Genomic DNA, 15542 nt, shown 5'->3' on the forward strand with positions numbered 1-15542 from the left:
TGTTGAGCAGTGGAGCTGGTCTAGCAGTGAGCGGCCGCGGCTGGCGGCGGAATGTGTGCCTCCCCAGGTCTCGTTCTGAGCTGTGGCGGACAATATCTGTGCTCTGCGCCGCGTTATTGGTTACGCAGTGTTCTCTTGGCTGTTACATTACTCTTAGCAACGTTTACAAATCCCTTTGTCCATCACGGGGTTTCAACAGTGCGTAGAACAAGTGCATATCCATGTGTCGTGCGGCGGATGACGCGGATGAAGCAGTTAGTGTTCAGCGAAATTGCGTTGGGCACCATGACGAAGCTGAATGACGACGAACGCCTTGCAGGTCAGTGACGGTTGAGCAGTGCTCCTGCTTGTGACAACGGACGACGCTGTTGAGCCCAGCAAGACGCCGTGAGGACCATGTGCACATACGTAGTTTCGTGTTGTGTGTGTACAGTAACAACTTGCATGTGCGTATTAAAACACCTTTTCTGTTCCGCTTGGTACACTCTCCACCAGCACTGCATGTAATCTCAACGTAAGAGCAACCACGTTCAACTGTCACTAGCACCGTGCTCAGTCACCACGGTCGCAGAATGCTGACGCCGGTGATTTTCACGCGAAACACGGACACAGTGGCAGGACGCTGCGTCGGCCGCGTGGCGGAATGCAACCGTAGAAGGCGCACGACCGATCGTGTTGTCTGTACAGTTGCTGAATTAATGACGTGAAAGCACTCGCCGTTGTCAGTGCATCTAGCGCGCGTTCTCTCGTAGTTGCTTCGTTGTCGGCGAGCTGTTATTCCCTGTTATTACTCGGACGAAGCGATTTCGTTGAAGCTGTCCCGCTGGCTCTGAGTGGTGAGCTCAGTTCCATTAGTTTCGGATCGTCACGACACACGCGCTGCGCAGCCCACGTGCTTTCCGAGCCGGAGAGGGAGTCGCGCCTTCTGCTTCGCATTCATATGTAAACAAAAGAGGAGAATTTGCCTACTCAATATGGCCGACTTCCGGCTTCATCGCGGCTTCACAATGAGTGACGTCAGGGCCTCTCCTTACCTTTTCCTTCCTCCGTGGTTTTAACCCTTCCTCCGTGGTTTTAACGCTCTCGTTGAGAGAGGACGCTGAGTGCAGTTTTTGTCAATTTGTTTATTTGATACAAATAATAAACTGCTACGTGAACAGTGTAAGATGCCTGCGCTTGAGCTCGTTTGTAAAATTAGAGTTTCTTTAACGTATACAGTAACTCTATAGAAAATGGTGTGTTAGCGCCATCTTTTGAAGTTACTACGTACCTTGCTACTTAGTTTTAACGCTCTCGTCGAGAGAGGGTGGTAAGCGCAGTTCTTTTAATACAGTGTTGTAATGTTTGTCGGGGATTCGCTCGCAGGATTTCAAGCTGGACGGTTGTGCCCTCGCGATCTCCGACTTCAGCGTAGCTCCCGCCGACTGGTTCGCCCTCCGCGGTCTCCTGATGCCGTGCAGCTCTCGCATTGTGGCACCCCGCCCTTGGACTGCTTCGACCGGATCCCCACTTTCCTATCTCCTTCTTTTTCCTCTCGTTGGCTGTCTTCTTCTGCTTCTACTTTCCTTCTATTCTTTTTATCCCTCCTTCACCCCACCCCTATAAGGCACTGCGCCGTGTCGCCTGAAGGCAGACAGAAATTAGGTGCCTTTTTCCTCTTCATTCTAATCACTACCACCACCACCTCGGAGGGTTTGAAAACACGTAGAGAGGAGGAAAGCAGAGGACGAATGGTGCAGTAGAGAGGGTGACGCGGCACCGCTGGTCGCGCCTTGACTCCCGCGGCCGACGCGTCGGACCACGCTGCTGCCGCGCTGGTGCAAAATACAAAACCAGCAACAGTGGCGTGTGTGAAGCGTGAGGGAAGCGCGCACGCGGCCTTTGAATCGCTGCGTCGTTCCAAGACGAAGAAAGGAGGCGTGTCGCGCCCGGTGCCGGCGTGTTTTCCCGCGCGCGATCCGTGCTCGTTGCTCGACGTGTTTGGTTTCGCCGCGTGTCTGCGCAACGTCGTGCTGAGAAATTGGAACGTTTTCGCGCCTTGCAAACCGAAGGACCTTGCTTACGACATTTTTTTTCTTCTTTTTTTTTTCTCGAGTTCCAAACACACATCGGCCCTTCACGAGTTGCGGTGTCGCGTGAACAGCTGGTTCCCATTTCTTCTCGCTGAAGCGTACCTTCATCCTACGTCTGATATCGGCTTGGTGATTGTGTTTACCTGGGTCTGCTACAGCAACGGCATTGCTCCGTGAGATATTTGACCACACGGTAAGCGTTGCTTTCCTAGTCAGCTTATTTGTTGATAGAATTGGTTTAACGTAACGGATCACAATAGTTATGGCATTGCCCCGCCGGCCTTCAAGCTGCAGGTTCGATTGCGGCGGCGACGATTGCATTCCGAGGGAGTTGGAATGTGAAAAACGATTGTGCATTTTGAGCAGGCTGTGCGTTAACGAAGCCAAGCTGGTCAAAGTTAATGGTGAATGCTTGACTGCTGCGCGCATCGTAGTAATATGTTGAACTTGACACGTACACCCCCATATTTCGGCTCGGCATAGGGCGCATCGGCTTACATAAATAAAAAAGTGTCTCCTGCGTTGCAACATCGGCGACATGAGCGTACAGTACGCCACTGTGGCGACTCAGAAGGCTTAAATAACATTTGTATGATGCGATGGTTTTTGAGCAACTGGATTCGAACCAGAAACCGTGCGTCTACTTGTCAAACATGCCTGCAAGTTCTCTTCTACGCTTGCCCCTTGCCCACCTTCCGGGTAGAGTCTACGTGTAGATGCGCATATAAATGAAAGCAAACAGGCAAAAGAGAAGAAACGAGAAGTGTCATGATAAGGTTCGCGTGCGAGTGACTTGATACTCTTGAACTGCCTTTGACAGAATCGAATTCACCACCAGCACGATTACTAGTATCCTGCGGAAAAAAAACATTTTGCTCAGCTCAAGTGAATACGTCCTATCAAATGAAGTATTTGATTGACGCCGAAGCGAAAGCTTCAAAAGATCACGCTCAGCATTGCCAAATGACGCTGCCTTTCTTATCGCGTCTCACAGTGGCTGCTTGACATTTAAATGAGCATGTTAAGAGGGATTAGCCATAATTCGATCTTATGGGCGCTTATATACTCCTTATGTCACCATGTAGAAGTGGACAGTAACCACTTAGTCTCTACTGTAGTCTATAATTAGTACATAGGAGCATCCGCGTTGGTTAGCTGTCAGCTGTCGATGATTCGTTAAGGACGTCGACACAATCTGACGCCGATATCTGTGGTGGTGTTCACAGACGACGCTCTTTTGACGTATATATAGGCTGCGCGCGAGAAAATTGCGTCTTTACATGCGCGGGCTAGCATTTATTTAGCGTGACCTTTTCTCGCGCTATTGTTACCTATAAAGAGCGGTCGACGACTGTGCATTCAGCTGTCGGGTCGTTCTTTTTTTTTTCTTTTTTCCCCCTAGATGTCAGTTTTACGCAGCTGCCGGGAAACAGCTTGCTCGGGGAGAGAGATAAAGTGGTGTACTTTCCTTTTCATCATTACTACATATACTCCTCTCCGTCCACTGATAAGATATGAGTATGCATGGTTGCTTAACTTTGTCAATTAATCCGCTGTCGTTTTCTCGATGCGGCGCAACATTACAAATTTCGTTTTTCCCGAGGGCTTCCATAACGTCTTGATAACACTTGCAACGGAACTTCCGTCAGCTGAGAAACGGAAAGATTGATCGTTATTGTGGAAATGAAGTTTCTCAAGCGCGTGTAGATGATATCACGTCCAATTCGTCACGTTAATTAAACTTGGTTTAAGCAAACGCCCGCTGCATTCAGTTCTCGGCGCTGCTTCGTCAATCATTCTTTGTTGCATTGCTCTGCATTTGGTCTCGTGCTGCGTTTTCCAAAACAGCCAGAAGCTATTAAACGATTTCTTCTTAAAACTATGAATAAATATTTTATTATCTTTTTTTTCTTTTAATGGTCTCCTTACGTTAAAAATTGTTAATAACCACGTGGGCGTAGGTTTGCATATTCAGGTCGAACTGTATGCTTGAAACGCAGAACAAAACGCCAATCTCGTTGTGACATCGCCGACGTTAAATGAATAATTATGCTGCAGTTAGGTTGTCGTAACGAGCGAGATGTTCTTAAAACTTGCCTGAGAGGCAATCTAGTAGAATATACCTGTGATTGACGCTTGCGAAATTCGTGAACTCACGGAGGGCGCGCGAACTTCAGATCGGCTTTGACACACGCGGTCGCTTGTTACTCGTTATTGCGCTTTTCTCGTGGTAACACAAAGTCTAGAATCGTGGTTACAGTGACGACGCTGCCGTCGCATAATCGTATAGTTCATAAATGCCACTTTTAAGTGTGAATACACTTTATGAGCGACCCCAAACCATCCACCGCCGTCGGCGGCGTCCGCAGTCTTCTCTCTATCTTTAAAAGAAAGAGGACTTGGCGGGCCGCAGCGCGACGCTCTACCGAATAAGCCACGGACGCGACGCTGATATCGGTGTCAGTAACGCGCCTTATACCCCCTCCCCCTTCGCTCGCTCCTCCGCTCTCCTCGCTCGCTGCAGCTGCGCGCGCACCCCTCTCTCTCGCGCGCCCGCCTTCTCTCTCAGTCTCCCGTCGAGAGCGGGTCGTGAGGGGGAGTAAAGTTAAACTCCGTTGGCATTCGCCAGTGAGTTAACGTAAACTCCCCCGTGTGATCAAATTTCGATTCCCAGGAACCATTACACCATAAAGGCACCATAGTGTGATTAATAAATATAATAGTGGGAATTAATAAATACCCCTCATAGCATGACCCCGTGTATTCGCACTTAACCATGTTCACCCTCGGGGAAATGCTTGGGAGTTTTTTCGTTCTGTCATGTTATGTTTTGCTGATTTATATTGTATTATGTTGGTCTGAGATGCCGCCTAGAAACAGAGGAATGCCATTGCCTGTCATAGCATTGGCCGCAATCAATGTGCCCGCTGAATTCAAGTGAAGGTTCTCTGTCTTTAATAACACCCGAGAAATTTCGATAGGTAGTACATAGGATTACTTTCGTACCAAAAACTCCTGTGACTACAAACCAGCGTATTTAATGCTTTCATATATGACACCGATCTTTTTTTGTTTCTTAATACTGAGGAATGTCATGGAACGAACAGCTAATTAAGAAACTGTTTAACCCGTTTCTTTCGTCTAACTGGCCTCCAGTGTTTGTCACTGGCCGCGAGAGGTTTAAAGGAAGCTAAATTCAAATAACAATTTAGAGTGAAAGCTCAATGTATGACAAAGTCGTCTAAAATGACAAATTATACATCGGCAGCACTGCCACACTTACCGAGAAATTAAGGCCGCGAAAACGCAAGGGCTACGCGTAGGACATTTTCAAAATGATCACGACACGAGAGGTACCGCCTACAATTATTCACTAGTAATATAACTACCTGCACTAAATAAAAAACTTTCCTAGCATCAAAAGATGTAATAATTTTCTGCTTGTTCGTTTCTGTTTGATTCATGGGAGAAAGAAGCGCCGGACGATACTATGGGGGAATGGTGCGAGTGGATCAAAAGTCCAATTTTTGACTGGTTAAATTGGACAGGCCGTGCCATCTAGCGGGGCCCAGTTGAAGCCAGCACGTCTGCCATCTCGGAGGTGATGACAGGAAATTGTTCCCGAACCAACTATTCTACTCACACGCCGTTGTTACTGCTGTGGCTCCCATTACTTTCGTTCTGCTGCTACTAGTGTCGGCGGTCGCGTTGTGCACGGCTACGTTGTGTGCGGCAACAGTGACGTCAGACGTCCCGCTTGAGGCGGGTAATTTGAAGCGCGCTAACCCAATGCGGACCACTAAAACCTGACCTAATTTCGAAATACGCACTTCATTGGCACAAAAGCAGCATTATGAGGTTTCTGGACCGCTATTTCAACAATAAACGCCGACTTAGTAGTTGCCTTTGGTGTTGCTTTAACCGTCAATATCTTCCGCATCACAACACCAGCAGAACCATTCGCGACCCTGACCAGTAAAGATGGTGAATCGTCGATATTAAGTTAGCTTGTTTCAAGTTTTTCAAGTTTTGAAGTTCCAAGGTTTGTTATTTCCAATAAGGAAGTTACAAAATCTAGGATATACAGACGAGGGTCCCAGAGCTTGCTCTGAATACTGCACGTTGTTTAACAACAATAATCAGGACAAAAAACAACTGGTTAAAAATCGCATTGATCAATGCTGTAAAGATTGCTGGATAAGTAGGGCTGTCTAATCTCAATAGCGATCAACCATTTAGGAGACACGGTAGTACCGGGTACCGGAGCTTATATAAACGTGAAATTGCTGGAGAGAGGTAGGATTTCGCGAACGCGGGCCGTGCCAAATGAGTCCTTAATCGTTGCAGTCACGATTCGATCATGCGTGGAAATGCGCTGCAATAAGCAAAGCACCTTTTCCATCATTTATCTTGTTTTACTTTTTCGTCTAAACGTGTTATCGTGAAGGTCGCTCCGCAACGTTTGTCTAACTGTTGTTTCTAAGAGTTGGACGTAAACACGTGGAAGGACCTCTTGACAATAGGTATTTCATTGTATTTCTTTCTTTCTTTCTTTCTTTCTTTCTTTCTTTCTTTCTTTCTTTCTTTCTTTCTTTCTTTCTTTCTTTCTTTCTTTCTTTCTTTCTTTGCGTGTGGGGTCCACAAGGACGTCTTACTGGATCGGAAGTACCACCTGGACTGGGGTTTAGTGTCCTTAATTTCATTATCATTTTATATAACTTCATTTATGTACTTTTGTAGAAGGCTGTAGGTAACAAGCATTGCATAAACGTGGTTTCGCCTGCGAGTTTCTAGAGAAGGACCATAGCAAGTGGATTTTATTACCTTATCAAGCTGAGTACATAAGGAGGTAGCCGGCCAATGAACTGTCTTGTGGGGCCGATGTGAATATTAAATAGATAATAAAACTTGCCGGGCTCCAGGTTTCCTTTGTAATATCAGTCTTAGAAAAAGTCACTTGAGTCTTTTTTCGAATTCTATCTTGCCGCTTATGTGATTTTAGGTAAAGAGAAGCGTGAAATCACTTTGGATATCATTATACACGCGTCCGGCAGTTGTGACACCTAAAGTCATATGCGTAGAAAGTCAGCACTCATTGAAAAGAGTAACACACACTCTTCTACAAAAACAACAACAATTATTATTATTATTATTATTATTATTATTATTATTATTATTATTATTATTATTAAGTGTGTAAATCTGTCAAGAAAACATATACGTCTTGTTTGTTTGTTTATAATTATATGGAATAGCAGCATTGAAACCATTCTTTCAAGAAAATTCCTCGTTGCTTGCAACTTAGAAGAAATGATGTTGCCTTTATAAAAGGAATTGTTAAAAAGAGGCTATGGCGGACAAGTGTGAGAGAGACCATGGCGATGCGTGTGCGTCGTACATCACGAGTTGTCACTGCTTGCGCCTTTTTCCTGTTTAGCGCTACACAGAAAGCGAAGTGATATTTCTTGTCTAGCGGGGCGTCCTTACGAAGTTGTTATTAACAGGTCGCGTGTACTTTGAGAGGTGGCGAAAATATCCGGTTTTATGATAATTGTACGGCTAATGGAGGGAAGCTCTCTCGGTGTGTCGGCAGGAAAAATACTACTACTACTACTACTACTACTACTACTACTACTACTACTACTACTAATGGTGATGATGATCATATAATAATAATAATAATAATAATAATAATAATAATAATAATAATAATAATAATAATAATAATAATAATAATAATAATAATAATAATCTGATAAATCTCACAACAATTGTATATTGACGTATGTAATAACGTGGGCCTTTTACAGCAGTCGGTGACACGTATAATGGATACAGATTGGCCGCAGCTTTTTTATTACATCCTCGGTCACCGACTGACGTCACTCTCCACGTCCTCCTAATTAGACGGCCAAAAACTCGGAACGCTGCCATTTGCGAGAACTACGGGCTTAATCGAAAATACCGTTGCCCACGGTGGCGTAATCGCTTCCCGACGTTTGACCACATTACACATGGGAGCAGGATAGGGGGAATGTGACAGAGATGTAGATGCAATATAAGAAAAGTAGGGAGGCAAACGGCATAGCAGGGTGTATGAAGGCGCCAACTATAGGTGAAAATGAACAGGGGAAGAGCAAGAAAAGGGCGTGCTCCCCGAAAACTAAAAAAAAAAAAAGCTGACCCGGATGAAGAGGTTATCGCGTTCGTATACCACTGTATACCGTATACATACCCGGCCGTTAATGTGTAGGTTTTTCATCCTTGTTTTACTTTTTCGCTTGTCTTTTTTGAGCTGTCTAGCGTGCATTGAATGAATGAATCGATCAATTAATCAAGCAGTCAATCAACCAAAAGTAAATAAATAATTCGTGGTGGTGTGCAACACAATATTGACTCAGATACTTACCTCGGGCAATGTCATTAGCTAAAACACTATAGCTTAATTAGAGTTTCAACATGATAAGGGATATCTGTGGAATCTCTTCTCTGTAGCAAGAATTATTTTACGTGTATGCAGAGGCTTTTCCCATTACTCGTAGTTATGGGTAGCAGGCGCTTCGTTCGATGATGCGCGGCACGGCGACGGCAGATCGAGTGTCATAGGATGCCCGCCCCATCGTCATCGTCCGATGTACGCGAAACCGTGTCGTTTCCTGGTCGTACGACTCATGTGCTGTCGTACGAATGAGCGCGACGGAATACCATAAACAATGAGGCCGACTATATCTCTTTTAAGGGGTCTTTTTTTTTTTCATTTGGGACCCCGCAGTTTGTAACCTGTCTTTTACCAACCGCTGACGGTATAACCTGTATATGCGTGTGGTAATTTCTAAATAAAGTCAACTCAACTCAATGAACCGCCGGCAAGATTGGAAACCTTGCTCATAGTGGTATCGAGTGATACTCGAGGCACAAGGCTAATCGCTGTGTATTTTTCCCCTGTATAACAAAACTTTACACAAATCACTATTATTTTGCAATTTCGTTGATTGATTGATTGATTGATATGTGCGGTTTAAGCAACAAATACCTATACCTAAGCAACAAACCACAGTGCGATTATGAGAGATTGAGTTCTTTAACGTGCACCCAAATCTGAGCACACGGGCCTACAATATTTCCGCCTCCATCGGAAATGCCGCCGCCGCAGCCGGGATTCGATCCCGCGACCTGCGGGTCAGCAGCCGAGTACCTTGGCTGCTAGACCACCGCGTTGGGACGATTTTGCAATGTCACTTGAAGGGTGTTTCTTCTAATGGAGGCAACATGATCATTACCTTTAGCGGCACGCGGTGTGTCTTTTGTCGTCTCGTCACGCGAGGTACGCTCTATACGAGGAAGCTTTTGCTGCTTCAACAAAGAAGCTATCGCTCTTACGTCGCGCTTACCTAACCAGACACGTACTTGCAAAACAACGTTGCAGGCGCATTTCATTACGCTCCTCTTCTTTCCCTCTCTCTCTCTCTCTCTCTCTCTCTCTCTCTCTTTACTTTCTCGTAACCTCTCTCTGAACGTTAAGGGGACAGCGTAAGCAAACAGAAAAAAAAAATCATTTTTTTTTGCAGTACGTGAAATTTGCGGCCTTTTGTGAACCAGTTTGTTTGTCTCAGTGTGTGTGTTTTTTTCCCCTCTACAATACGAGATGTTTCAAAACTTGTGCAGTGGCTTACCAAGTCCCGACTCCTACGTAGCGAAGGATTCCTTGAATTTCAAGCATTATAGTCATATGGAGAGGTTAGAGTTTGCAAGATGGAGTGCATTTGGAACATTCAGAAAAGAATGGGCCCAGAACTGCGAGAACTTGATGATTTGATTGAAATGGGGGGGGGGGGTAACGTCTCAAAACCACCATATGATTATAAGAGACGCTGTAGTGGATGGCTCTGGAAACTTTGTCCACCTGGGGCTCTTTAACGTGCGCCCAAATATGAGCACACAGGCCTACAACATTTCCGCTTCGATCGAAATTGCTGTCGCCGCAGACGGCATTCGATCCCGCGATCGGCGGGTCAGCAGCCGAGTACCTTAGCCACTAGACCACCGCGGCGGGGCAAGAACTGCGAAAACGAAAGAAATGGGAGGCATCATGCTGTATGTCGAGAAATCTATATCTGGACGGGGAAATATTTGTTGTGCCATCATTTGTAAGCACTAAAACTATTATCGCTTGGCCACTTAAGAGAAATAAAGCCAGCTAGGGAGGACATGCGAGAACCTGTCCGGGCCACATATTTTCTCATGGCATTAAATGATACCAATAAATCCCACAGATTTAAAACGCCAAAACTTGGTATAAATTAAACAAAGCCTAGTTGAATGGCGAACCATTCGTTCATATCGAATACCTTTCAGGATCTGTTAGTGAAGCTGTTATATCAAATTATCCGGAACTAGATCACCCATAATTACTTGCTAAATGCATCCGTGTCAAAACTCAAAAACACTAACCAGTCGTTGAATTGTCGTGTGGGGGCGCACTCCAAAAAACGCTTTCCTCGGGCATCAAACACTGATAATATGGACTCTTGGTCCTCTGATCACTTTCAATGATGGCAATATAGCCTATGTGAATGTTCTGAACTTTTTTGGAATTTCGCCAGGGCACCACTGCACAATGCAGGGCCTACGCACTCTTCACCAGCGTCGACAGTATACCTTGCTAGCGGGGCTGTACAGCAGGCCACAAAAGAGACTCCTCAGGCACGACGTTTCAACACAAAAAGAAAAACATTATATCGAAGATGAGTATCCAGGTGGTGCCTATTGAACAGGCCTATCAATTTACTGTTATCTCGTTATACTTCGAAATAATGTACATTTTTAACTTTAAGTGCGATTATCTCAAAACGTGCTTTTTTCAACGTACGTTCTTTTATCTCATCAACCCCATTTTCTGGAATAATAAATTTTAGCCATTATTTAGATAACGTAACAGGGCTCGTCTGCCTTTCAGTTCAACAACAACAACAACAACAACAACAACAACAACAACAACAACAACAACAACAACAACAACAACAACAACAACAACAACAACAACAACAACAACAACAACAACAACAACAACAACAACAACAACAACAAAATAAATAAAAATAAAAGAAAATAACAAATTTCCTCGTCGCGGTGGTCTAGTGGCTAAAGTACTCGGCTGCTGACCCGCAGGTCGCGGGTTTGGATCCTGGTGGCGGCGGCTGCATTGCCGATGGAGGCGGAAATGTAGGCCCGTCTGCTCTGATTTGGGTGCATGTTAAAAAACTCCAGGGGGTCGAAATTTCCGGAGCCCTCCACTACGGCGTCTCTCATAATCATATGGTGGTTTTGGGACGTTAAACCCCATATATCAATCAGATAAATCAACAATAAAAAATTGCAAAAATAGTGGTGTAATCTTCAGCGCTAAATATGCTTCAGTAAAAAGATGAATGGCTTATGATCACAATTACTGTTACGCTTTTGGTTATGGAGAAAGAGGTACGTAAATTTCGCCTAAACTACATGGCGGGTATAGGGCTTATCCTGTTCCCGGAAGGAAACCGACAACTGCCCAGAACATGAAATGAGATAACTGCATGGATGGAAAGATCGTCTCATGTAGGGACTCAAACCAACCCTGTTTTTCTCGTGAGGAGGGAATTTTGTTTTTATTTCTTCATTGAAAATCGAGAACAATGGCCTAGTGGTGTCTCTGGTGGGAACAAAATAAACTATCATGAATGCCTTGTCACTTTACCGTGCGTTAATGTATACGGTCAACAATTTATTGATTAGTACTGAAATATTGTTTGATTCTTTAGAGCAAAGGATAATATTTTATAAAAGTATACTTATAAGCTGGCGGTAGTAGTACGCATTAAAGTGGCGCTGCCTTTGCGTGACATATGCGCAGTTCCGTTTTCGATTACTTGGCTTGGCGACGCGGTACTAATGCAGAGAAGCTCTTTGGAGCTACACCGTCTCATTGTAACGGCTTGTCATTTTCAAAGATAGTTGTAAAGCGCAGAATAAACATGGTTAAGCATAGTTCCAGAAAATCCTGCGAAATAAGAACAACGACAGCATGTATAAGCCATCATGAAGGCTACCGGCATCGCTATCAATACTCAGCGTTGCCGGATGAAAAGACACTACCGTGTTCAGAGCATTTCAGATCGAAAAATACTGCTTATAAAATGACTACAAGCTATTGGGATTAACTACTGCAGCTACGATCGCTACGAAGGGTAAGCTTTTGGTCGCGAAGGAAAACTGGATCGAAAAATGTGAATTGTCGGTCCCTTCAAGTGAAAAACCTACTTATGGCCTGCAAAATGCGAAGCTATGATCAATAAAGAGCCGTCTTCGCTGCGCTGACATCGTGAGTGTGTTCCCATACTCCCCGTGGACGGCTTAATCGACAGCTAAATGGACGGCGACCATCTTGAATCCTATTCCAATTCTCACGTAGCCGGCAAAATAAACTACTCCGAGAAGACCGCATCGTAGACGATGCCGGCTACTTTGCTGTCTAAACAAGATGGCGACTCCGCGAATCGCCTATAGATAGACCGGATCTCGCCGGAATCGTCGTCTACACACAAGCAGACGCTTCTCCAGACGCTCAATGATAGTAACTTTTATTTTTTTTTCCAATTTTAATACGAAATACGACAGAACATACAGCTGTTGCGTTTGTTTATTTTGGCTTTCTATTTTAGACGTGAGGTGGCGCCTCGTGGCGTAAAAGCCGCCCAGACATGTTCCAATTTTCAGACAGCATGGGCTCGGTGCTGTCTTCTATGCAGTCTGTGTAGACTTTCTATGTGCTGTCTAAGAATTGGAACACAGCCCAACTGTGAACTATTCGGCTCTTATTTTTCTTCTTTTAAACTTTATTTTATGTCTACTGTACATGACGCGAATGCGCCGATATGGCTACTCCCACGACGGAACAGGGAGGTCGAGCCTCCTGGCCCTATCGTGGGCGTACTGGACAGCCAGGATTTGATCGTCATGAGTTGTTGATTTGGGCACGGAGCAAGAATACTTGGGTTATGTGTACAGCCTGAAAGGTGGTTGTCTCGCTTGCTGCTCACGCAACGATTAGCTGCGCAGAAAAGAACACAGCTTGCTTAAAGAGTCACAAACGCTGAGCGCCCTATAGATTGCTATCTTTACTAGCTTATCAGTCTAGTGAAGACTTACTGTATGCATATTGCGTGGTCGTTTTTGACAGTCAGTAAAAAACGGCGCGTAATTTCAGGCAGGCAATATTTATTTATTTATTTATTTACCTTTTTATTTATTTATTTATTTATTTATTTATTTATTTATTTATTTATTTATTTATTTATTTATTTATTTATTTATTTATTTATTGTAGGACGCGTTGACTCACCCACTTTGACAACTATGTGTAGTGGAATGAAAAGACGTAGCTCGCATAGCCACCATTATAGCGGGCAGTAGTTGGCAGTTAGCCAACACTAGGTAGCGCTGGTAGCGTGCGAGTAAACACGGACGTTCAATTCGCTCTCAAATGGTCATACCACGTGACAGAAAAAGTTAAAATTGGCGAAAGTTGGCCGGGAAATCACTGTCTTCATTAGCCTCTTCAGAACCCTTCTCCGTTTACCGGGACATTGGTTCCCAGGTTTTTGACGGAAAACCGATGTTAATAGACGATAGAATCGGTGTCCTGGTTGTATGAAAAGAAAATTTTTTTTTTTCGAGTGGCGGGTATGCAGCTCCTTGATCTAAGTGGGGGCTGGCCAGGTAAATGGTCATATAGCGCTTTATGTGCATGAATGAATGAGTAGATGAACTTTATTTAAAGTCTGGCAGTTTCCTTCGAGTGAGGCGGGGGGAAAAGGGATTAGCCCATGTCCCATGCCACCCTCCGTCGTGGCGAACATAATTTCGAGGGGGATGGTACAGACCCAGAGTACCGCCCCCTGGCTACGTCATTGACCGGTGTCCATGTCGGAGTACGATATCTGTGGAACAATGCGTGAATAACTCTTATTTTCAGTGTCCATTGAAAAGGCAACATTCCGAAAATCTGCAGGAGTAGGTTTGACGCCGAATTGTTGTAAGGTTTTAATGAGGGTCATGATAATAAGGGTTGCAGCGCGAGCACGAATGTGCTAGAAGAAACAGACGAAAGTCGAGGTACGGAAGGCAAAGAGGACAACACGAGCGTTGTCCTCTTTGCCTTCCGTACCTCGACTTTCGTCTGTTTCTTCTAGCACATTCGTGCTCGCGCTGCAACCCTTATTATCATGAATTCAAACCAACTAGCCCAAATCGACATTATTCTTCTTTAATGAGGGTGTAGCAACACAGTGAGATCATGCAGTTGGCATATGTTACATTCCTTCGGCGCACTCGCGCTCGTGCACTGTTGCATATGGCGTAGGCTTTTCGGTCGTACCACTGGTGCGATGCGGCACGTCACGAGCGCGAGCTCTCGAGAGCGCAGCTGCGCGCTCGAGACTAGAGCTGCGAGGCGGGAAGCGACACGGGAGGCGCACGCGGCGGCGCAAGTGTGCGCGGCTCGCCACGAGCATCGTGGGCAGGTTTCCCCGAGAGAGAGCAGCTGTGCGTGCCCTGCGCATTCCGTAGCGCGCGAGTAGTTCGTATTACACGCTGGTCGTCGGACACGCGCCATCCTTTCCACGAAAGCCTTACGCAGCAGCTGTGCTGGAGATAGCTGTGTATATTTATTTATTTATTTATTTATTTTATTTATTACAAGTACCTACATCGCCCATTGGGCATTGTTGTAGGGGGGTTACAGTAGAAAATAGAATACAAAACAGCAAAATTAAAAGCAAATAAATCGTGCAATACAGTATACAGGAGATTTCAGTTCTCTGAAATGTCGCGTGGCGCATCGTGGACAAGCGAGCTTCAGTTTGAACTAGCGTGAGTGAAGTGGAAGGGAAGGGAAGTTGTGAACGTAAGCGACACGTACGAACGCGTAATCTGTGCTCACGTCGTGTGATGCTGTAATAACTTAGATGGTACCTATGTCACGTTATACACGTGTGTGACAATGTTGCTTGCGTTAAAGCGATGCCTCTGAGGATTGTTTTTCAATTAGGTAATTGACTCTTTATTTCCTATGAGAAATAAGTGATCTGTGATGTTTCATATTTGTTATTATACAGAAAAGTAAGCGCATTTATATTAAACCAATAACGAGAAATAACCCGCCTGGAACCGGTAAATGTAATAACTATGATCTATTAGCACAACAGCCTCCTAAAACGACAGAAGACTTGGTTCAGAATGCTTCTTTACGAAGAAAACGAGCATAATGACGAGAAACGTGAGGTCTCGCAGCCAGCGCTGCGTGGTCACATTCTGCGCGCTGCTCTGCGTTTCCTTGCCGAGCGGCGGTGACCTTCACCTAGGCGCTTACGAGCAAGGAGGGAAAGAAAGCTTTCGTGTCGCTTTGGCGTGGCGTGCGCGCGTTTCGGGGAC

At 45.1% G+C, this 15542-nt stretch overlaps 1 protein-coding gene across 1 annotated transcript in view; it reads left to right on the top strand.

The window, feature by feature from the left end:
* Positions 1–1730: 1730 nt before the first annotated feature.
* LOC119170652 (CD151 antigen) overlaps positions 1731–15542 on the top strand; it is a 264301-nt gene continuing 250489 nt past the window's right edge. Inside the window, exon 1 of the mRNA XM_075886954.1 lies at positions 1731–2265. The gene's annotated coding sequence lies outside the window, so the exon portion shown is untranslated. The remainder of the gene's footprint in view (positions 2266–15542) is intronic.

The sequence above is a fragment of the Rhipicephalus microplus genome, chromosome 2 (genome assembly GCF_043290135.1).
Source record: "Rhipicephalus microplus isolate Deutch F79 chromosome 2, USDA_Rmic, whole genome shotgun sequence".
Taxonomy (NCBI): domain Eukaryota; kingdom Metazoa; phylum Arthropoda; class Arachnida; order Ixodida; family Ixodidae; genus Rhipicephalus; species Rhipicephalus microplus.